This window comes from Lissotriton vulgaris, chromosome 12, assembly GCF_964263255.1.
Source record: "Lissotriton vulgaris chromosome 12, aLisVul1.2, whole genome shotgun sequence".
Lineage (NCBI taxonomy): Eukaryota > Metazoa > Chordata > Amphibia > Caudata > Salamandridae > Lissotriton > Lissotriton vulgaris.
The window spans coordinates 605039679-605064817 of NC_141700.1; the positions used below are offsets into that span (position 1 = coordinate 605039679).

The window sequence follows — 25139 nt, forward strand, 5'->3', positions numbered from 1 at the left end:
TCTCCCAGCTCACACGGCCGAATGCCCACTGTTCTCACAGCTTGTACCCCTCACTGAACCTGTCCCTTTCTGCTTGAACCTCTCATTGTCCCCGCTCTGCCTGAATCTCTCACTGTCCTATTTCTGCTTAAACCTCTCATTGCCCCTGTTCTGCCCGAATCTCACACTGTCACTTTTCTGCCTGAACCTGTCACTTTCCCCTTTCTGTTTGAACCTCTCATTGTCCCCGCTGTCCCCCCTAATACTCGACGATCCCAGAATAACAATTCATGAGAACTGAGTTGTATGATAAGCCTGACATGTAGAAGTACAGACGTATAAATTAGACTCTTGCTACACACACATAAATTGTGTTAAATGGTTAACAATGTGTGTTTGTGCTTTGTTCGTAAACATAGCCAATAGGTCTTGCCTTTGGGACCTTATAAGTGTTTAGCCATGCAGCACATTTTCCTGGCTTAAACTTGCGTAAATGCGAGAACTATTGCATTGATACCAATGAGTGATAGCAAAACACAACAGTATCTCCCCAAAAACTACTGTTTTATCTTGTCACTGCTTCCTCTCTGCTGTTGACGTACCTCCTGTCGCACGTCAGTCACATCTTGTATTTAGCACCGTCATCGGAAAGCTGCAACACGACACATTTATAAGGTCCCAAAGGCGAGACCTATTGGCTATGCCAATGCTTGTCTTCGTGGGGATTTGTGTGTATGTGCGCCTCCCCCTATTGCTGGCTCACTTAGCGCAGTTTGATTGAATGCGTCAGTGGCGTGTTAACACCCACCTGTGCCTCTCACACTATGCTCTCCCCGTAGATACCCTGGTTAGATTATGACTTCCAGGGTTGAAATAATTTCTTAGGCCGTTTGCCTAGAGTGCAGCAGGCTGCTCGCTCCATGCTTTATTTGTATTGCTACTGTGCCTGCCTGGGGTTTGCTTATTTGGTGGCACTCCCCCTCTGAAGCTCTATTTTATAAAGGTGTGATCAGACTCCCCTGAAGTTCAACTGTGACTGCTTTACAGCTTTATGGCGATGTATGATCCATTTGAAAGTGAGATGGACCAATATTATCATGACCTTGTGGGGTCTCTGGAGCAAGACCTGGTCGAAACCCTGGATGTTGGTGTCCAACAGTCAGTAAAAAAGGCCTTAGTTAGGGCTTTGGGCCCTATTATTCGACGTCTGCATTGCTAAGCAAGTAAGCAAGGATGTATCTCTATCCCTCTCCTTTACTGGGTATGATGGCCCACCTCACAGACAAGGCCAGACCAGAGGGAAATCTGCAAAGGAACTCCAGTCAGCAGCCTTTGAAGAACTTGCAGACTTCCTGTCGGGGGAACTTGAGTAAAGCACTCCTCCTGCTAACGCCTCGTCCACTTCGCAGAAACTCAGGGATTCAGACTCTTCAGGCTCTGATAGCTTGGACCATGATGACGAGCCAAGTCACATCAAAAGAAAGTGCAAGGCTCACCACGACGAGTTCCAGAAGCGCCTCAAGGTGCTTGAATTTTAGCCAGGAGACATCATCCACCCAGGGTCCACCAAAAGTGGTGGCTGATTATGTATAGTCCCACATATGCCAGGGCCTTGATAAAGAGGTCAGGGCACAACTAAGCTCTGAATGCCCCAGGCCGAATCTCCCCAGCAAGGGGTCCAAAATGTCTCTCATGGACCCAACTATGGTCATATATCTTAAAAAATACTCAAAGGATCCCAAGAAGGGACCGAATCGTGCCTGGTGCAACGATCAGGAAAAGTTGTTGGATGTCACTGGCCCTCTCAGTAAGATCTTGCAGCTGGCTTTCCAGGCCAAAGATTCTGAGACCCCGTTGTCTTAGTAAGATGGGCTCAAAGATCCATGTGTCAACTTGGAAATGCAAACTGCGCAATCTCCACTGAGCGTAGCCGCTCCATACTCATGAAGATTGACCCCAATCTGAAGGAACTGGAATTTTCCGATGCAGGTCCAGTGGCACAGGGTCTCCTTTTTGGGAGACAAATACTCATATACAGAAGACGGTGAGGGTAACTAAGTCAGCACAGAAAATAACCAAATTAATGCATTCAGTAGTTCAGGTAAATTCCAATCCAATGTACGCTCAAAACCTCATTTGGATCCACCGAAAAAATCCAATAATGTCCATAATCAAATTCCAACATGTTGAGGGAGCGACTCAAATTTGTCAAGAAATATCAAAGGTTCACAGATGTGGATTCCCCAAAGTGTTCTTTGGGGAATCGGCTCTTTGACATGTGTACTGATTAATGAACAATGAAGATGTACCACTGGTCCACACTATCTCTGTTGAAATAATATCAATAAAGAACACTTTGGGGAATCCACATCTGTGAACCTTTGATATTTCTTGACAAATTTGAGTCGCTCCCTCAACACATTGGAGTCTCCTTTTTGGGACTCTATTCCTTAAAAACTGTCCAAGTTGGTGGCGATCCCTGGGGTTTCAGGTGGATTCGGAATTAGCACAGCTAGTCCTTCCCCCTGAGAAGATCAGGAATATCAGGGAGTTGAAGCCTGCTTTGTGCAGACAAGACGGTATCATTGAGATCAATAGCTCGGTTTGTAGAGCTTCTAGCATCTTCTATCCAGTTAATCTTCCTGGGCCCTCACCACTACAGAGCCCTTCAATAGCTCAGGAGTCAACACCTCCAGAGGGGCCTCAATTATTCGGAGCAAGTCAGTTTGTCAGAGAAGGCCAGGATGGAAATGTCCTGGTGGTTGGATCAGAAGGCGGCCTGGAATGGCAGAGTGATCTTTGGCTCTGCTCCGGAGATGATTATTGAATCGAATGCCTGATGATGGGACTGGGGTGCGAGATGCTGTCCGATCTCGACGGCGGCAAATAACTGTTGAAGGGGAACTTTCAACAAATCACAAACTCATCCAGGTTTCCAGTCAGTGCTTTAAACGGGCCGGTACCGTCCAGTACTGGTACTTTTTTATTTTGAGAGGGAGAGTACCTGCTCTTCTCAAGAGTGACGTAATACTTTAAATTGGAGAGTACCGGAACTTCTCAGAAACAAGCCTGTACTCTGGTGGAGGGTACCTACCTACACTTCTATTTTTCCATTTCAAGCACTGTTTGCAGTTACTTATCACTGTTTCCTATGAGGAAAGAGTACACTGAAGTCGAAATCACTGGCCATCATAAAGAAAATGTCATAACATCGAAACTATACCAGAATGAGAACTTATAACATCAGCAATCAGTAGATCCAAACAGTATAAATACATATATATAGGTTGGGTTGGATAAGCCTCGCCTACATGTCCTTAAAAAAATAAAAAATTCTTACTGCGAATGCTAGAATTTTTTTTTGTTCAGTGTGCTACTTTCGAGATGTCAGATAGTCGGTCGAAATGCAAGGACTCTGTGGAAAGGGAAAACCGCCAAACGTAACAGTGAGGTGAACGTATTCCAGTGTAGTCTGAGCCAAAGCACACAGTATATTTGATCTAAATTGTCAACAATGAAAGCTCTCCAAGAGAAGCAAGTTAAGAGACAGCGTATATTCTAAATGAGTCTCCATTTCTTTGGTTGAGGGCGTCTGATATGAATGGAGTTCCTGATGTCTTCTTGTGTGATCGATTTCTCTTCCCGGATTGTAAATCAAGAATCGTTGTCCTTCCTTCATTTCTTTCATTGTAGGCCAGACGGTGACGCGAGTGCCGCGCGCCGGCTCAGCTGAGAGGGGCTGGATGACGCAGGGTCGCGCGCCGGCCGCTGTGCGCAGGAGGGGTTGTGGTCTGAGCGATGCGGAGCCGGGCGCACTCGGAGCGGCCGCGGCAGGCTCCTGGAGACGGCTGTGTGAGTAGCCGCGACCCGGGGATGGGTCTGCTGAGACCTGGGAGGGGCGCGGACGGGGCAGAAGGGAGAGATGTGCTCGGGACATGTGAAGTAAACCTTTGCCCCTTTAGCACGGACAATTACGGTTGAGGGAGGCAATACGATATCACCCTCCAAAGGAGAGGCAGAGCCAGTCTGTCCTGGGCGAGAGGGGTGAGAAAGGTCTGTTCCTTGATTAGGGTCAAAGGGACTTGCTACGGGGACTAACGAGCTGTTTGCCTTTAGAGAAGGCAACGAGATCCCTGGGGACCTAAGGTTAACATTTCTGGCTATTTACCTAGAAGGTGGGTAAAATAATTTATTGCATCAAATAAAAAAAATGAAATACATGCCGCTTATAATACCGTAATCTTATATGCTCAGAGATATATTTGTAAAAACAATGGCGGAGTCTGGTATTCTCACATATGCCTAGTGTGTAGAGAAATTATTTTCATTGATTGAGAGTGCAACATATCCGCGCTGGATTGGTGGAGGGAGGGGGTGAATTGAGTCGAGGCTTATTTGATCTGGTATGAGTGTGGATATCTGTGTGACCTTGGTGGGGTTAACAAGATCGGTCTGAGTTGGGTGAATGACGCCTGCTTCGGGATGAAGAGCTCTTCCCTTGAGTGAAAGTGTGCGATGTACTTTTAATGGGATGGCGGGAGCTAGGTACGTATAGATCTTTTCAGGTTGATGGAAAAATATCTGACTTTAGGTGCAGTTTTACTTAAGAGATTTAATCCAGGCTTCTCCAACGAGTAGGTCGTCGGCTAAAGGTAGCTCTCCAGCTACCTGCAAGTGTCTTTCCTGTGTGCAGTACAAGTATACGATTTTGCTTGGATGGATAAATATATGTATACCATAATTGAAAAGTGTATATTTGAGACAAATGTGTTTATTTTCAGAACTTATCAGCTGATGTTTGGAGAAAAATGGTTGCATTTCCAAAATACAATTACATTTGATATTTGAGTGATAAATCATCACTGCTATGATTGTTATGTTTAAATATATAGATTTATGCCTCATTGCCAAAGCTTTTTTCCAATTAAGGCTGGCAACCATGCCTGATGTCCTGAGTTGACCAGTGCTGGTAATATTGCTTTTAGTGGCCACTAATGTAATCTGGTGTGATGTGGTCAGTAGTGCAACGCTAATAATAGTACCTGTGAATGATTGTAATTGAACATAAGTAGCTCGTATTACAGACTTGGTTGAATATCCCTTATAATCTCTGGATTGGGTCCGTCTTTCTTGTAGATGAGTCAGCAAAGGGAATATGCAGTGTAAGGCCAAGGGTGATAAATTCTGCTCAGATAGGATAATTCTACTAATGAGGGTCATTCATGTGATGGGTGTATAGGACTCCCATGGTAGAACATAACGCTAGTGCTAGTTGACAAAGATGCCGTTAGTAAGGAGGAAATACCGATCTTCAGTGGGGTAGGTGAGAGGGGGTGCAGTGTGTGGACTTTAGTGTGTTTGCCTTTGTCATATTAATTAGGTAGGACACAAGTGCGAGAGTTCCCACCAGTGCCTTGTTACATTGTGTTTAACAGACAAGGGACGTTCCAGAAAGCGCAGTTGGACAGTTTGTCAGCGGCATTCTGTCAGATGTACACTGTTAGTCTATGCTTTGTACTTAGTACACTTTCATTACTTGGCCCAGCTGTGTTGTATCTTACCTCGGTTTAACGCTGGCGACAAGCTGCAAAAGGTCCATGGAGTGCGGTGAGGAGACTGGTTGGTGCGCTGATTACTGTGTATGTTTTTGGCAGAGCCTGACCTGGGAGTTTTTCGTTTAGGACTGCACTTCCCAACAACCAGTCAAGCGCTGAGATTTGTGTCCTGTAAATAGGGTGACCAGATTTGGAGAAGTAAAAACTGGGACAGGCCAGACATAGAGGTAAGGCTAAAGATATATATATATATATATATATATATATTCCGATAAAAAGGACATTTTGATGTCAGAGATGCCCATCCTGTCGGGCCTGGTAGAGAGTGTCAGTTCCTTAATATTACAAAGAAAAACGTACTTCACCTTTCGGTTCCGTAAAATAAGCCCGCCAGCCAGTCATAAGTGACAAAACTTTTAATCTCAATAATGCTCATAGCATAAGACGTTTCGACCCTAAATGAGTCTTAGTCCTATGCAGATAAAGAGAGTGATCACTTCATTGGTATTTAAGTAATTGAAGCAACAACAGTGAGGAAGGACATGTAATTCATAACACTTCTACATGCGATGTAAACAGGAAGAACCTTTGGTACACAAAATCACCCAAGTGGATATTTCTTAGTCTTTGAAAAAGTCACAGTGTATATGTCAAGGGTTTGATGCACTGATACATCAGTTCAAATATATTCTTTCCTAGCATAATTTATTAACACTGGTGGCAGGGGGGTGTCTGTGTGTGGAGAGAGATATTCACTGAAAGCAGCAAAAGTTAAAGTAACACCATAGTTAGGTGTGATTAAAAACATCTGCTTTTGTTGGAGGAAAAAACATAGAAATTTACTGAGAAAATAAAAGGTTAAAGAAACGTTCTAGTTGGGTGAATAGGTCGAAGACCACATTAACATTTTGAACAAAAAAAAACTAAAAAATTCACTAGTTATAGACAGCAGAGCAAATTATTATTTGAGCCCCCACAATGCACTGTTTATGACCTCACATACTACATCACTTATGATGGCTAACTATAACTTGTGCCCCCGCAATGCACGGTTTATGACTTCACATACTGCATGACTCATAACATGTTCTGACTTCATTAATGACAAGTTTGCAACTTGGCAAAGATTCTGCATACTAAGTATTGTAAGTATCCTTGAGTTATCTGTCAGCTGTCTAAGCATGACTATTTCTACGTAGCATAGAAGACTGTGTGCAAAAGGTATTAACCCCTCCCACGCTGGTGACGGAATCGCTCCGTCACGCCCCTCGGGTGGGCTGTGCTGGTGACGGAATGGCGCCGCGTTTTATTGAGCCGGCGGGGCCATGACGGAACCGCTCCGTCACAAGCACAGCTCACCCGAGGGGTGTGACGGAGCGGTTCCGTCACCAGCGTGGGAGGGGTTGATACCTTTTGCACACAGTCTTCTATGCTACGTAGAAATAGTCATGCTTAGACAGCTGACAGCCCCCGCACGCCCCTTAGCGCCGCAGCGAAAGGGTTAAGCTATGTACATGTGATTGTTTTGCATCAGAAGATGGTTTATCTGTAAAAGTTTCACCACTATATGAAGGCTTCTGGTAGTATAATCTTTAGCATCTTCAGACATTGCTTATTTTAGGCAAATAATGTATTCTTTGCCAAGTATTGCATAGTGTACACTGTCCTTAGATACTTTTTTAATACTCTGTAGTGTATTTCTCATGAATTCCTCATAAGTTTCACGGTCTGCGAACAGTATGGTACAGAATAAACTATCTCCATAGTGTATACTGTTTACAGTACCCACTTGTATACTTATATCAACTTAATTTCTCTATATAGGTTCAGTGACTGTCAGGGGTTTGATACAGACTAAAACTGTCCATAGTAGGGCATTCATTTTGGAACAGATGTTCAGCATTTTCAAGTACCTGGCTTGCTCTAAACAGTTGTATATAGATTGAACACCGTATACAATGAGGGTTTCCCATGTATCTGTTAATTTGAACTACGCTACACGTGAACTGTGTGGTATAGGGTTGATGCTACACAAAACCCATGCTTTCTACACCTAAGGGAATTGTATCTGAAATTGCATTAATAATGCTCGTTTTATTCTGAGCAATTTGGTACTTTCAGGCCTTCAATGCCTACTAATTTATAGAGCTGTATGTGCAAAACCGAAGCTTGGATGATGTCATCAGTGATATAAATGATGTCATGAGTGATGTGAGGTCATAAGCAGTGCATGACGGGACGCTAGTTGTAGTTGGCTCTGCTAACTATAACTGGTACATTTCTGTGTTTATTATTTTTTATTTTATCTTTTTAGTTCAAAATGTTAATGTTTTCACAGACGTATTCACCTAATTAACATTACTTTAACCTTTTTTTTCTCAGTAAATTTCTACGGTGTTCATTTTTTTTAAGCATCACTGCAGGCAAAGCAGAATTGTCTGAAATAACTTATGTAATTTATCTTTTTCATGCGACCCAAGAGGAGATCGGATTTAGGGTAGTCTTGTAAATGCACACATTTCCTAGGCTAGGTTTAAATAACATTAGCTAAGGTAGGGCCTCCACCCTGTATCACCCGCCTTCCTTCCCACTCTTTTCCTATCTGCTGGTAGCATGCAGCTGACCTCATGTGCGGCCTGAAACAAAAGATACATTATGTGAGTTATTAAAGACTTTAGAGGCACCGAGCATATTTTTGACTTTTGCTTTGCAGTTTGAATTGAAATTTGTCCCAAAAACAAAGACATGTATTTAAAATTAGAAAACGCGTCAGAATGCAGTGACAGTCCACTAAAAACCAGAACTGTGTGGGGAAATCAGGGATGTTTGCTCACCATACATCTAAAGCACTGCTCCTATCCGCTGGAGGGTCTTTGCAGTCCAGTTGAACAGTCTGTGGTAGTATGTAACTTTGGGAGGTGATGGAAGTAGGTGGAAGCTGTGAATTGCTTAGGGAAACAGGTTACAGAAAAACCATTGTGGTTTTGGAAAGACACAGGTTTTTTTATTTAAAGACACCAAGTGCATGAGTTGTTGGCTGAACATGTAGCTGCTTTAAGGGTGTAGGCAGCTTTAGATGACTTGGGTGGATATTTAGATAATTATGTTTGTGATCAAATCACAAGTTTTTGCTTCCACAAGAAAATCCAGTAGTTCTTATGGTGTAGCAGAAATCTGGCTCTTGAAGAAACATTACTTTGGGCAAAAGGGTTGAACGGTAAATTCTAGTGTACACATAGTTGGACAGTGGAGAAAGAACAGTGAGCATTAGAGGCTGGTTCCAAAGATTGCAGGACAACCAAGGGGGTGGCTCAGAAGCTAAAGCTATTTGCTACAAGTGTGGCGCCAAGAGGCTTGCCAATGCTAAATTGTGTCCAGCTCTGGGCAAACAATTTTATAAGTGCAAAAAAAAACAATTGGTCCTTTCAGCAGGGTTTGTAAAGAATAGCAAGTGCATGTTATTGCATTAATTGGAGAACAACTATCTAATAGTTTCGAACGGTGCAAGGTAGCCTTGTCCTTAAAGACAGGATGTGGTAGTGGAACAAAATATAGATTTTGTATGGTCGTGATTGGGGGGAACGGAGGTACAGGTAACAGTGAATACAAGTTCACATATCACACCAGTTTTAGTTGCTTTGTGTGGGGATGATTTTGGTTAGAGTAAGTTGTTTTCCCCATGACATTTTGGCGTTTGCACATGATGTGAGTAGGATTAATCTTGATGGGTATTTTGAATCCACTGTGGTATTTCAAGGACGACAACTATGTGTGAGGGTCTCTATTGTGAATCAAGGATGCAACATCTTGCGGTGGCCTGACCATGGTAATGTGGGAATGGTGATACGCCCTGCCACTGATAATCCTATCAGTGTGTCGGAGGGTGTGATGGCCGATGAGATCAGCTTTTTTCTGAAATACCCAAAAGTGTTTCAGGAGATACTTGGTTGTGTGCGTAATTTTGAGCACAAAATTGCATTAAAAGAAAAATCTTGCTAAGTGGTTAATCAGGTATGAAATGTTCCATTGTGCATAAGGGATGAGCTTAAAGCATGTTTGGATGAGCTGTTTGAAAGACGGAGTAATTGAGAATGCTAACTCAGCGGAATAGGTACCATCAATTGTAGTTGCCAAATACAAGTTGAGTGTAAACATTTGTGTATGGACCTGAGTTCACTGAATAAGAACATTCTGATAGATTGCAACCCTGTGCGCAGGATACAAGAACTTTTAGCATCCCCCTAAATGGGACGTCAATATTTTCCTTGATAGATTTGTGGACGGCTTACCACAGGACAAGATGAGCGATTTAAAACACTCACAGCTTTTGTCATACCTTTTTAAGCTTTTGTTTCTCGGCCATGCCTTTTGGACATGTTTCAGCAGCGTCAGTGTCTCAGAAGTTAATGTTAAGATTCTCTGGGCATGAAAAAAGAAAACTAGCGTACTAGGATGATATCCTGATGTTTTTCTATAACCAAAAAAGAGCATATTTCACCATTATATAAGGTTTTAGGGATCCTCAGCTGTCACAGTATGCCTGTCAGAAAGTAAACTTGTTGATTCTGTCCTACTGATGCATGAGTCTACCAGTTGTATACACTGCTGTTTACAATAACAGCGATTATGAATAAGGACTGGGAATATACCCCACTGCTTCGTTCTGCAAGGTGTCAATTCTGCTCTTTATAAAGACAACATATTTGGAATATCATGAATAGATCATATCCACATACATATTCAACAAGTATGAGTACCACACACATAAATATGTATAGTGTATTTTCAGCATATTATGAATTTATGGTGTTCAAACAAACATTCTGCGTAGAGTACCCAGATAGTGTGCGAGAGGAGCCCACTTGCCTCATGGTCTGATCTGAAGGGCTTGTGCTTCCGCATATGTCTCTGCTTGTTCCCCAAAGCAGGCAGTGACCCTGAGCCAGACAATTGTAGAAGGGGGAGGGCCTTTCATCCATGAATAAAGAGACACTTCTAGGCAAGCAATAACTGTACCACTGTTAACCATCTTCTATTGATTTGTGGACAGGTTTGATATAGCCTAACAGGGTCCATCTCAGGGAGCAGTCGACCTAATACGTTTGCATCAACAGACATTTCTGTGCAAGCTTTCCTAGCTATTGCCCATATTGACCAGCTTGTGCATCATACCGTTTGTATTAATTCGAGAGGTTTAGTGTTTTTTCTGCTATTATTGTGTTTAGCGCTTCCATGGTCTGGTCTTTTTCAATATATACACGTGGAGCACGGGTACTACAGTCAAACCAATAGTTTGCACAGTGGCATTGTGCTGTGTGATTCAAAGCAAGACACAGTGAACCCTCTGTGTCATAAGCTAGGATGGGTAAGGTCCATCTAAGCCTAGGGTTTTTGCTACCCTGTATCAATTGACTGAGCTGTGACCTAATACCTGTAAGGAACCTTTTACTGAGATGCATTGGAATATAAATATAACAATTTGAGGAGTGTTATCATTTTTTTAAATTAAAGCAACTCTTCCCACTATAGACTATGGTAATGTTGTCATTTGGTCTACCTGCTCTCTAAGCTCAAACATGGCCAGTCCACAATTGTCCTGGATCAGTGTTTGTCTGTCTCTCGAGACCTGCGCTCCCAGGTATCTCACTGGTCCCTCAAACCATCTGAGTTGGAATTCTAATTCTGGTTTTATAGCAGCAGCTGTAAGTAGTAGCATTTCAGATTTCCACTGGTTTATGCAGCCTCCAGACAGGCTGCCAAATCAAGTTATTTCATAAAGAAGGGTTATAAGATTGGTCTTGGGGTCTTTTATAAAGAGCATAATTTCGCCTGTGTGCATAGATAACAGGAAATGTCTTGTAAGGTTCTGAGGTATATCCACTGACACGTACACATGCAAGGGGATCTATGTATAGTAGTTTGTTTTTTTAAAACAGATTTTATTTGTCACAGGTCACATATATTGCATAGCTCTGTAACCCGGAGACTGCAGCACACATCAATGAAGTTACAATAATGCCGTAGACTTTTATGCCAAAATATGTGTAGCACAAGACAATCCCAGACTGTGTGTAAAAGTGTGCCCTCATGCGTCCCACATCGGAGACATTCAGGGGAGCCTATCATCCCTGCCCTCCACAGTCGCACCCTGGTGAAATACACACGATGTAGGTACTTAAATTGCACTAACCGCAGGCGTGTGGATATCGCGGCTCCTCGCGGACTCTCCAGTGCCTACGCCCAGTCTTCTTCTTCAAGATCCCCCCCCACCCCCCACCCCACATCCCCCGCCTATGCTGTTCGCAGACGCTGTAAATCAGTAGAGCAATGATGGACTAATGTCTGGTATATGCGTGAAATCTTCCGGTCTGGCAACTCACCCATAAACACCTTTGCCTCTAGAGTGCTAAACTCAGGAAGGGACTCTAGCCCCACCAAATGAGGCAACAATGCGTGCCTGAATTGCAAATATTAAAAGAATTGGGACCACGGCATTCCATATTCATTGCACAGCTCCTGAAAGGATTTAAGTGTCGGACCGGTCATCACGTCACCCAGGGACGAGATCCCTATGGAGTCCCGGCCCTGAAAACCTTGCAACGCCCCCAGCTGAGGCAGCCGCCCATTACTCCACAAAGGCGTTTCACGTGTCAAAACATTCCACCACCCCATCCTGTGCAAAGTCTTCTGCCAGACATGGAATACCACCTGTGTGGCCGAGGGGAGGGCTCGACGCAGCGGCGCTGAGTAGAGCAGCGTGTGTATCGACCTGTTGCCCATCAAATGTCTCTCCACTGCGTACGCCGGATCTTCCCTATCTCCGTACCACCATTCATTAAGCACCAACAGATGTGCCGCCTGATAGTAGGAGAGGACATCCGAGGTCGCAAGCCCCCCTATGTATGCAGAAAGGAAGCACATGCGTAATGCTACGCGAACTGCCCCCCTTCCACAGAAACCCACCCAGAGCCGAGTTTACCTGCTGAAACCAAAGCGGCGGGATCAAATAGGGGTGATTCTGAAGTTGATATAGCAGACGGGGGAGCAACACCATTTTAAAAATGCGGTTCAAAAGGGGGTGGTGATGGACGGAGCATCTGAACCAATCAAACACTCACACCCAGTCAACAGATCTGGGTTTAATCCATCACCGTTCTTTAACCCACTCTGCCACCCCAGTTCAGACATGGCCATATACAAATCAGTCTGACCCTGTGCCTCATGGGAACAGTCCAGCCCGAACTGCCAAGCCATGCCTTCCCTGGACCGGAAACAAGCTTCCTAGGACCGGTTTCTGGCATTACAGCCGTCTTCAGCCAGGCTTGCTTGAATCCAGTGGCAAAGTGAGCAAGAGACTCACGTCTGAGCATACCCTGCCATTTTAAAAATAGCCGATCTACCGTAGATGGTAAGGGGTATACGAGACCACGCCTTGAGATCCTCTTGTGTGCGGTCCCACACCAGGGCTAGGTTCCGCTCCCTAGAGACAATCGGTGAAGCCGAAAGATACACTCCAAGGTATTTCATCCCCCCATGAGCGAGTTGTAGAGCGGAGTCCGTAAATATCCGTAAAGAAGAAGGACATCATCGGCATATAGCTCTATTTTATCAACGACACCCGGGGCCCACCTAATGCCCTTGAACTGAGCCTCAGTACGTACCCACGCCGCCAGCGGTTCCAAGCAAGCGCAAATAGATAGAGGGAGAGGGGGCACCCCTGACGCGTGGCCCGGTAGGATATTAAAGGAGCGAGATATTACCCCCCCCCCCCCCCCCCCACCCGAACCAACGTCGTAAGATATGTATAAAGTAGCCACAGGTAAGCCAAGAAGCGTGGGCCCAAATTAAGACGGCTCAATAATGCAAACAAATACACCCAACTCAGGGAATCGAACGGCCTATTCATATCCGTCAAGAGTAAAGCCGCTGGCTCTCCGAGCCGCCTCCAGGCCGATATTGCAACATGCGCTCGTCTGATATTGTGATGAGTAGCCCTCTGAGCATGAATCCAGCCTGGTCCGAGAGGACCAAATCTGCGATATGTGGCCTAAGCCTAATGGCCAAAGCCCTAGCCTGCACCTTGGCATCAATATTTAGGAGGGAGATAGGGCGATAGGACTCATGCCGCTCTGGAGCCCTCCCTTGTTTAAGAAATATCACCACTTCTGCGTGTCTCCAATCTGGAGGAAGCGAACCACTCTCCAGCGCCTCCTCAATTACTGATCTACGGTGAGGGCCTAGCTATACTGAAAAGCGTTAAAAAAAAAAAGTCACTCGGGAAACCACTTGAACCCGGGTGCAGCTCCCCCAAGGCTGTCATCAATTTGTCGTCGGACAGGGGTTGATCTAACCTCTCCCGCACCTCGTTCGATACCGCCGGGGGGGATCGTCTATAAACTTTTGAACGGTCTCCAGGAGACACTCCTGGGGTGCATACAAACCCTCATAATAGGCCGCGAAGCTTGCAGCGATAGCCGAGGGCTCAACAACCGGCGCCCCCCTCCAGATCGAGGACCCGAGGCAACGGCTGGGCATGTAGGGAGCCCTGACACAGGCGGTGGAGCATCTTACTGGATTTATCGCCCCATTGATCTACTCGACTGCGCGTAGCCAGCCAGGCCTGACGCGCCTCATCCATCAGAATCGCAGAGTATTGCTGTTGGGCTAATATTAATTGTCTCCTCGCCAAACCTCCATCGGCTTCCTGGCCTCTACGATCTAACGCCTCAATGTCCGCCTCCCGACGTACCAAGTCTCTCTGCCGCTCCGTCCTTGCCGCCACGCACCAGGAGATATAGACATCCCGCAACGTTGGTTTCAGGGCCTCCCAAAGAACCGCGGGAGAGTCCACGGACCCCGCATTAGTGACCTATGTATAGTAGTTTAACAAGATTAAACAACACTAAAGAATATTTGGGGCACATCAGTACACCTGATGCCATCAAACCAGAAAAGATTTGCTATGTGCCTTAAAAGAGTCCCCAAAACAGACTCAAAAGGTCATTGTTATTAAGGCTTTGTGAATATTAAGCATGGTTTGTTCCTGGGTTCGCAGTAGTGACTGAACTGTTTAAAGAAATTACTAAGGAAAACATCTTTTGTGTGGGGTGAGGACGAGAACAGCGCATTTGAGGGAGGGAAACTTATGATTGTGTGTGCCCCAGCTCTCAAACCATTTGGTTTCTGGTTGAGCTGCATTGTGACATTTGAAAAAAACTTAGCAAGTTGCTGTTGAATATTTGAAAACTTTTTGGGGGCACAAGATTCAAGGTGGTTACGGATCATAAACCTTTGATATTTCTTTTGGGAGCGTGAGACACTGGTTACACAAGTGTTTGCTGTTGTCTCGCCTTCAGGGATTCAACTTACACATGTCAGGTTTCCTGCTGCAGAAATGCTAGAGCAGATTTTTTGCCACTTTTCCCTATCGCACCCGAGGCAGATATTGGAGTTGATGATAGGTTAAATGAATGTGTGGTTGGTTTGGCTTGTGTGTTGAAACTAAATGTGGAGATCGTAAGTACGGAACTGTAGTTAGAATGGTTTAAAGCGTGGGGTGAGGATGAAGTTTGATTACAGGTGAAATATTTGATTTGTAAGGACTGGTCTGAAGAGAGTAAGTTTCCATAGACACCAATTGGTTGGTGCAAAGCGAGAGATGAGCTCATCATTGAAAAGGATCTATTGTTGAGATGTGATAAGCTTGCGCCTCAGTCAGGGGTTAGGGAGCATTCGGTATGGCTGCCTCACTTTAGGTATGTATGATTGACGTAAACAAAGAAGTTGAGGTTATACCTTTTGGTGGCCTGGCTTTCATGCTTTTGTTGATGTTATCATGCTGTCATGATCTCTATGTAAGGATGCTGAACAGTATTTTATTCCACTTTTGTCATCACTAGAATTCCTGTGTTTTTATCGTGGGAGAAGGTGGCAGTTGTTTACATGGACCCTAGTTCGGTTTTATTTGATAGAGTAAACTCCTTGATTGGTCACATGGACTACCATTCTAAATGTTTTTATGTGTGTCTTGAGCATGCTGATTCTAGGTCTGTGATTGACTTTTTGTGGTTTGTTTTTAGCAGTGAAGGGTTTCCCCTGAGGATCATAAAGGATAGATTGGTACAGTTTGTCTCTTCTGAGTGCAGCATATGTTTGGAAGCTTTTGAGAGATTCACACATTGTTTTTAGGGCTCGCGTCTGTGTTGCAGTGCATAGCATTGCTCGCACAGCATGAGCTCTTTTTGTAGGGGGTTCTGAAAGCTGCTCACACACTCGTGCGTGTGGTTTTGCTTTCCGCGGCTGCCATTGGCTTTCGCATGCTTAAAAGAAAAAAGCCAGCACGCAATTGGGCAAAGTCGGGCGCATGTCCCGCCTTTGCTCCGCTCATTCCCGTCAGTGGCTAGCACGCGCATCATTGCATGTTGGCTTCGCTGCCACGCTCCCTAGCCCCCACTCCTCTGTGTTTTATTTATAGCTGCATATCACAGTATTTTGAACGCTCAGTGCTTATCTAATGCATTTATCAGTGAGGCACTAGCTGGCGCTCTTAAGGTGACAGTCTTTCGACAGGGCAAAGCCCTCTCGCCAGGCTGACCAGCACAGCACCAGCAAAGTATTTTTGGGATGACTACAGCCCTTCAGCGAATATCCCGGTAGCGGGCTACATTGATGAAACGTTAACCGTCTTACTCCATACCTCGTGTATTTTAACTTGTATCTGCATATAATTGTATTTTATGACTCGCGCTGCTCATTTAATCACATGATCAGTGAGGCACTTGCAGCCTTTTTTAAGGAAGTAGTCTTTGTACGGGGCAAAATAAGTCCCCCAAACTGACCAGCACAAAGCCCCTAGGTGTTTTTGGCTGTTTTCAATATTTTAGATAAACTCCCCCAGCTGTCTAAATTGGTTGAATGCTGGCAGTCGTAGCCCCGCATACATCCCTTTCACCCTCTGCTGTTAAACTACCCAACATCGGACATTTTCATTTACAGCTGCATTTAAACTGTATTTATAACTTACGCAGCTTATGAATTCTTTTTGCGGATGCACCCATTTGCTCAATTTTGGACGTTTACCTCACGCACAATGTTATTCACCATTACGAAAACAAGGTTTAATACATTTTTTCCACCCTTTAAATTGCAACTGCACAGATTGCTTTGCTTTAAGGTATTTTAGAGTTACGATATGGTAGGTGAATTTTCTGGGTTGCATTTAATTTACATTGTCTGACCATCACCATATCTCACTGTGATATTTACTGTATGTTGCCTGTTATACTCACTGGTGCGGCAAACGATTAATTTTGCCTGAACATTATTTACGCAGATATAACATCTCGCTTCTTTACAAAAAAATATAACCTGGTACATGCAGCAACCGACATCGTGTGGTCACAGAATAGTGAATAATAAGAGGTCAAAGCTAATCTATCTGTTCTTTGTAGCCAGGACATTCCTGAGGGAGGTACTGACAGGTGCTCTTAAGGCAGCAGTATTTGTATGGGGCAAAACAACTCTTGCCCAGCTGCACAGCAGCAACAGTGTTTGAAAGCTATCGTACACATAAAACATACTGTAACAGCAGGGAATTTTAAAAGCACAAGGCTCGCTTTGCCTTTTTTGTTAACATAAGTGAATTTAGGTCAATTGGCACAGTTTAACCACAATGCACTCAAGATTCTTTGCAACCCAATCATTCAAGCGCCTGCCTGCAGCTTCCACTGAGGGGTCACCATCGATGCTGCCAGCAGAAGAGATTCTCGTTCAATTCGGGAGCCCCACTAACTTCTCTGCGCATGCCCCACATAAGCCAACAAAAGGGTCTACTGGGACACGCCATTTCTTTTCCATTGTGTATTACAGAAAGTGAAGCTGCCTTTTCATAACGGTGGCAGAAAACCTTCTTCCACGCCATCAAAATCCTTTTTTCTCTCCCAGAATAGAAAAAAAGTGTACTCATTTACTGCTCTGCAATATTTTCGTTTTCAAATTTTTAATGAAAAAAAAAAATTAAGGAAGAAAAGTAATATCCTGCCTGTGCCGATGTGCTTCGGTTTCTATTTTGGCTTGCTGTAAATAGCTTGGATACTGAACACCTGCGCGTCCAATTAATATGTATTAAACAGATTCATGTGACCAACATGCGTTAAGCACATCTGTTTCATTGTACAAGTCCCTTCCCACATAATTGTTACGTTTAGTAACAACAGAATCCTTTTATTTACACTTCTGCCCTTTGCCTCCAAAGAGCAGGTACCTAAGGCTTGGGTGATATTTCTACCAGCACTCCATTCCTCTCACACTCCAACCACACCTCCGCCTCAAATAAAGCCCCTCAACCAGCACTCATGCTATTTACATAGAGCTCACCCTATACTTGTACACCTCTTACCTAGTGCAGTGTAACATCGCTTACCTTGTACACTCAGACAATTCCCATTTTGCATTGAACATACATCAATCATCATGCATTGAGGCACTTCCACCCCTGCACTCTGACACTTATCAACCTTCATTCATGCACCACTCACCCTGCACAGAGAGCACTCACACTGTTCTCCCTGCACTTATACACTGGTCCCACAACTCTTATTAATCCCATAAACAAACCTAATGCATTTACCAATGCTTGTTACATTTCCGCTGGAGAACAGTAAGTTATTTGTGCACAAAACCAGTTCTCCTCTACCTTTGCGTTCCATCTTGGCTTTATCAATGCTTGCTCAGCTAAGGCCGTCTTCATCATCTGGAGACAAATGCATATATTTTTTTCACTCTTTGCTATGGCTAAATTATGTGGTATTTTTCACTCTTTCCTTTTTCCCTCCTTCCCCTCTTATTGCTCGACCCTTTAGTCTTTCTTCTTTTTGTTTCTTTCCCATATTTCATGTGCTTTCTTCGTCTGTAGCTCTAATATATACCCTTCTCCAGCCTTTCTCTCTCTACTTCCTTTCTCCCTCCGTCTTTAATTATTGTTTTGCCACCAACTGCAGTTGCAAAATCTTTATAGTGCACGAATGTGTCTCTCCTGGGCTTGTCCATTTTTGTGTAGTCTTTGTGTGCATGTATATCTGTAGGTCTGCATTTATAGGTCTTGCTATGTGCTGCTTGTATCTGTGTGTGAATGCTAATACGATTAGCTCTAATGTTGCGAAGCATGCAGTCAAAAACATGAACAATTCTGTTTTTCTACATGATCACATTAAATCCAGACCTATTGGCTTGCCAATTACTTTTTTTGTTCACGTTGCTGTTCAGAATTGGCAACAGGAATTGGCAAAGCCAAACGACCGGCTAACAAAGGCGAGACCTATTGGCTTTGACAATGCTTGTTATTTATGGCCCCCAGTTCAATGGATTGGTTGAGAGGGTCAGCAGGATGTTTAAAGAATATGTGCAACTTGCAGTCCAAATTGGATATTAACCTGTTAAATGTGGGCACTGTGGCATGTGTTAGCTTTTTGCCGACACCGGGGAAGTACCTAAAGGACCCTCTGATGATTTTTATTTATTAATTTTTTACTATAATGACGATTCGGGCTTAATGCGCACGCACTTCATTACAGTAAAAGCAAAAGTAAAACAAGCCAATGGGCTCATTTTACTTTCACTGTACAATTGCTCGGGGGGGCTAACTCAGCCCCCAAGCACTGATTCTATTGGTAAAGGTACCATTGGAGAGGGGAGTATCTTCTTTTTCAATGGTTCCTCTGCCCATTGGATCCCTGCTTGAGTATTGCCGCAGGAGAGCCATACCCAAGCAGGGATCCACCCAATAGACACCAGGGAGAGGGAGAGCAGCCCCTTTGGCAGTTGGTCAAGGGGTCAGTGCTCACCCTTCACCAATAATTTTTTGTACAATCTATCTGCGCCCCCCTCAATAACCACTGATCTGCCAGAAAGCCGACTAGGCACCAGGGATATTTTTATGTAGAAAAAAGGAGTGGGGATTGCCCAGCTTTGTCGTGGCCTACCCCCACCCAAAATAAAAGTGGAACGTCTTTCTGCCCCAAAGCGAATCTGCCCCCAGAAAGCCCACTAGACAACAGGGGGAAAAAATACATATATTGGAGTGGGAGCTGCCCACATGGCCATGTACCTACCCCAAGTAAATCAGCCAACAGTCCCCCCCACCCCCCGCCCCCTCGGGGGGCAGATGGGGTAATCACCCCAATCTGTTCACAGGGGTTGGGGGAGACAGAAAGCCCACTAGACTACAGAGAATGCCCCCCTCCCAATATAGGGGTGGGGGTGCCCCCTATGTGCATGGTTATGCCCTACTCCAACTAAAGGGGCAAAAGGTCTTCTGCTCCCTGGGGGCAGATTAGTGTTTTTACCCCCAATATGTCACCCCCACCTACCCTCCTCCGGGGTGTGGGGGGGGGAGCAGAAGAACAGCAGAAACCCCACTAGAAGGTTTTTAAAAACATTTTTATGTAGGTGTGGGGATGCCCAGCATGGGCATAGCTATGCCCCCACGCCAAGTAAATAAGGCCACATTCTTTCTGCCCCCTTGGGTGGTAGAAAGGGGCAAATACCCCTGATCTGCCCCACAGGGGCAGCCTGCCCACTCTATGGCAGCAACAAATATTTTTAATAAAATAATGGGGTGGGTCTTTCCCATCATAACATCGGGCCCCACCAACACCCCTAAAACCTCAACAGCCTTTCGGCTTCCCTGCAGACTAAAATATCCCATCTTAATGGCAAGCACGAGAACATTTGATTCTTTTGAGTGTTGTTTTTACATATGAACCAGGAGAGTCCGCAGACTTTTTACATATGCTGTGGTCTTGTGTCTTTACACTCATACTGGCTGGAGGTTGGGGTGGCACTTGCGGCGTTCACTGAAAGGACACTACCAGAGACAAGGGAGGTGTGCATACTGGGTTTATATCGCAGACCCAAGAAGCACAGAGTCACATCTAGGTTTATTGAACTGGGCCTTATAAGTAGCTAAAAGGCTAATCACTAAACGGAAACATGCAACCCAACCCCCTCCCTTCCCCCCCACGCAATGGCCGGTTGGAGGAACTGAACTCTTTTAGTATAGGCACAGGGGGAAAGTATGTCATTACACAGGGAAGAAATAGCAGGACTGCGTAAATACCCTATTGCCCAGCTGTGGGGCGCTATACTGACGGATGTGACGCGCATGGGTGGGAAGGGGGGTGTGGCTCTTCCCAGGAGGTTGAGAGACACGATGAGGATGATGAGGTGGAGGCAAGCACGACTAACTCTCCTTGAGCCAAGGTAGCGATGATAAAATCACTAATTCTCTTAATCACCAGGAAAATGGGGGACCCGTTTAATTCAGCATGGCTACATGGCCGACACATTTCCTCTAAATATACTAATCAGGGCATGACGATGATTATGTTTGTTTGTTTTTATGCTTAACCCCTTCGGTGCTTAGGACGGCCGGGGGCCGTCCAAACCCCGCCCGCTCATTACTTCTTCTGCACCGCTGGGGAATTATCGCAGCACGCAAGGGGTTAAGAGTAAGATTCATGAGTATAACAATTTGTATCTGATTTTGCCTCAATTTGGCATTGAGCCGTATAGTCCAGTACAGACATGGATGTGTAAAGTTGGGATAGGATGGATCATTTTCTCTGATTAGTACGGATACTAAAAAGTGATCCTTTTGATAGCTGATACACCGAATATGCAATCTGTGATCAGTCACTAGCCACCTGGACTTAATGTAAACCACAGTTTGTGACTGCACCGGAAATGACTGCTGTTCTTTTCCCACACTTGTGATGGTTTCCTTTTTGCCTATTATCCCATCCGTGCATGAGTAATTAGCTTTCTCCCCTATTCCCTCTTCCCCCTCCTTTCCTCTTTCATTTATGTCCACTGTAAATTGCTTGTTTGACAAAATGCAAATAAAGATATCTTTTTAAAAAATGAACCAGGAGAGTTTGGCTAACTCTCAATATCATCCCACTTGCGATGGTGAACTGCTGCACTTTTTGGGCTTGGGTAGGTTGCCACCTGTAAAGACCTACCAGTTCCAGACAGTTCTGGAAGCAAGACCTCTGGGGGAGTCCAGGGTGGCGTGCTTCGCATGCATCCCCCACCATTTTCTTAACCCAAAGGCACTGCAAACCTCAAACGTTGACTAAAAACCTTTCCCTCACATTTCTATGAGGAAAACTTCTGGAATCTGCAGGGAGCCACCAATTTCCTACCACACCGCATTCCCCCCAAGTCGCCCATTAAAAGTGGTACCTCACTTGTGTGTGTGTGAGCCAAGAGACCTTGACACAAAAGGCCCTTAAGTCCTACTTGGAGAAATCAACAACAGGGGTAGCTGCAGGATTTGGGGCCATGCTCAGCCACCACCCATGGAAACTTACCAACCACAAGCATTTTTGAAAAGTAGACAACGAGGGGATTCCAGGGTGGTGTCCCTTGTGTAAATTCCATGAGGTTTTCTTAACCACAATCCCCAGCAAACTTCAAACTTTGCCTGAAAACATTAATTTTCCATACATTTCTGTAATGGAAACGTCCGGAATCTGCAAGAATCCTCAAAATTCCTGCAACCCAGCATTGCCTCACTTGTGCCACTGAAAACAGTGCACTACTTGTGTGGTTGGGCCTAGTACCAGCGACAGGAATGGATCAAACCGAGGTCAATGGGAACCCCACGCAAGGTTTCCTATTGACCATGGTTTGATCTGTTCCTGTTCTGGGCTCTAGGAAAGTACAATCAGTACATGCTACAAACCTAATCCTCTTTAGAAGGGTTGCTCGAATTTTACACCATGTCTGTTAGTTACATCAGGACTACAACATTTTATGCCTGTCCAACATATAACAATTGTATAGCTATTGTTTACAGTCAGACTTGCTTGCTAATGCAAGCCAAAAGCAGATTAGTGTTCTTGTATAGTCAGGAAAAGTTGTGTTCATGTTTATTGCCACCGTTGGGATCGGATTGTGCATTCCCGACTCCTACCTTGAGTTGGTACCCGGTATCTCCCGTTTAACCTGGGAGATACGGTTATTCTTCACTGATCAAACCTTCCTTTTGGACTCTGTTTTCTAGGGGACTTCTTTGCTCTTCAGTGTTTGCCTCTGTCCTAATGTGGATTAAGATATTACCAGTCTTGTATCTTTCACCACAAATTGGGAAAGAAAAAGCCACATCACAAAGAAGATTGTCAGAATTCTTTGAGACTTTTTTAAGCCCAGTATCTCTCTGCTAACCACCTTTAAACACTGCAGCAACATTGAGGAAAAAAGGCCGTACAACGGAGAAGGTCTGCATTCTCTCCTAGAGTGGACCCATAATGTTTAATTGTTAGAAATATTGGGTAAGGAGCCAATGCCGGTTGCTCAGTAGTTCAAGTATCGTGGAATCTGATATACACATTTCCACGGAGTCTCAAAGAATACTGAAAGTGGCAGTGCTGTCTGAGCTTTGCAGTGTGTTGGGTGTCACTTCATTCCACTTTAAGAACTCCTTTAAAGCACTTTTCCTTGTTGTTCACAGGGATTATCTGCTTCTTCATTGCAAAGGTCCCCACAGCTGTGCAGCCTTTGCCCCATACCCCTTTCCCTCAGATTGGCTGCAAGGCTAATTTTCATTTTGGCTGCCATACTGTGAATCACACAAGTAGCTTCCAAATTAATCCTAAAGATGCTAAACAAAATTGAAGCATATCCATTGGCAGCTCATCCAAAGTGATTCCTACCAAAGTAGATTTTAGCAGTAACCCTTCCATGTATGTTTTGTAGATGCCCATTGCCCTGCAGTTATTAATTTCACTCCACTCCCGAAGTCTCATCAGTCATCTTTGAGATCACCAGTGGCGTGTAGTAACATTGTGTTGCCATTGTTTAATCCTATTTCTATAATCCGCAAAAACAGTAATTCCTTGTGTAGTCATCCGCAAAAGTTCAAGAGTTTATCCCTTTTTTTGCTTTACTGTGATTGCATTCCATTTAATTGGTATGTTCATTATCTGTGCTAAGAATCATTGCACTGCAAACCGTAGGTCAGCCCTCTTCTCCTATTAGGTGTATTTCACATGAACTGCTGAGTTCAATCTTTTGTCCGTACACCAAACAGTTTGTTTTTGTCCTGAGACGTCACATAGTAGGATCCTTAATATTCATAACAAACAGCTATGTGATTTTCGATTATCAAAGAGCTTCATATGGAGAGTTTCTTTATCACTTGATCTCTGCAATCACCTCTCTATCTTCTTGGAGATTAAAGTTCTGAAAATGCTGCATCAGCCCTTTGTTCTCCAAAGGACTGACATATGAAGTTTTCTGTAGCATCATCCTTCACTAAGAGATTTATTCAGTTATGAATTCCCCAAGAACTGTCTACCCCTCTGAATGTTACCACCAAAGTTTTCTTGATATCTACTAATTACCTTGGTTGGATATAACCTTCCTGCTTCCCGGGGAGTAAAACCATAATCCTTCCTATCATCATTTTAGTATATTCAAATACATATTCATTGGTGACACAAGGTGATGAGATGCAGAAGAACAATTTTTCTTATATTTATAGATGTCATGTGTTCCATCATAGTAAGTTACAGCAAAATTGCATTGGACTCATTCTATTTCCCTATTAAAGTCAGTGAACTTTGTTGCTGTTACGACTTCGGACACTTCTTAGCTGGACCACTAGTTTTATGTCTTCACAGGGGTCAGCTTTGGAATATTCAGGCTGTCTTTAGTAGTACATTTTAATGTTATCACATTGCCTACTTAGCAATTATTTTTTTGTTTTTGTTTTGCCACTGTGTACGGTCTTCTTTTAACCTTACTCTGGATGAGTAGACCACCCTCAGCAATGGTTTACATATAGTTCTCACTACATCTCTAGACAGCTTTTCACCAGCATGTTTCGATATACAATTTTTTAATTTGGTCCTCGTTTTCTTCTTTACGAGCTTGTCCAACAAAATCATATGATAGCATATCTTTGTTACGACTGCTGAAATGTCTTTTTATTTAAAAATTTTACATGACACCCCCTCCTCTGATTTAAGTATATCTGGTTATGTTTTGTTCTTTGCATACTTCTTTTAGGAATGGATTTTAACACCGCAACTATCACACAGACCTATTGCTAACAATTTATAGATCTTTAGGTTCACCTTTCCAGAGAAGAGAAGCAAGGAAATGACGATGTTATGTTATGTTATTTCCACTTGTAGCGCGCACGGGTACTCATGATAGTGTCCCGGCGCGGAGCTCGAGAGGAACAAGAAGAGATTAAAAAACAAAGAGATGTCTTGAGTTTCTTTTTAAAAATGGCGGGCTTCTGAATTGACCGTAGGAAGGGGGGGGCATTCCAGGCTAGGCTGGCCTTCACGGCGAGGGAGCTGCCGCCCATCTTCTGAAGTTGGAAACGAGGCACCCTGGCAAGGCACTGAGTGGCAGAGCGAAGGGCACGAGCCGGGCGGTCAAAGGAGAAGCGCCTCTGGAGATGGAGGGGGCCAAGGCCATGAAGGGCTCGATGGGCCAGAACCAAATATTTAAATCTAACTCTATCTGCAACAGGAAGCCAATGGAGAGAACTGAGTTGAAAGGTCACACTAGTCCTGGCTGAGAGACCCAATA

The 25139-nt window shown here is 44.3% G+C and overlaps 1 protein-coding gene across 1 annotated transcript in view; it reads left to right on the top strand.

Moving 5' to 3' along the window:
* Positions 1-3734: 3734 nt before the first annotated feature.
* ATXN1L (ataxin 1 like) overlaps positions 3735-25139 on the top strand; it is a 60856-nt gene continuing 39451 nt past the window's right edge. The window contains exon 1 of the mRNA XM_086945491.1: positions 3735-3831. The gene's annotated coding sequence lies outside the window, so the exon portion shown is untranslated. The remainder of the gene's footprint in view (positions 3832-25139) is intronic.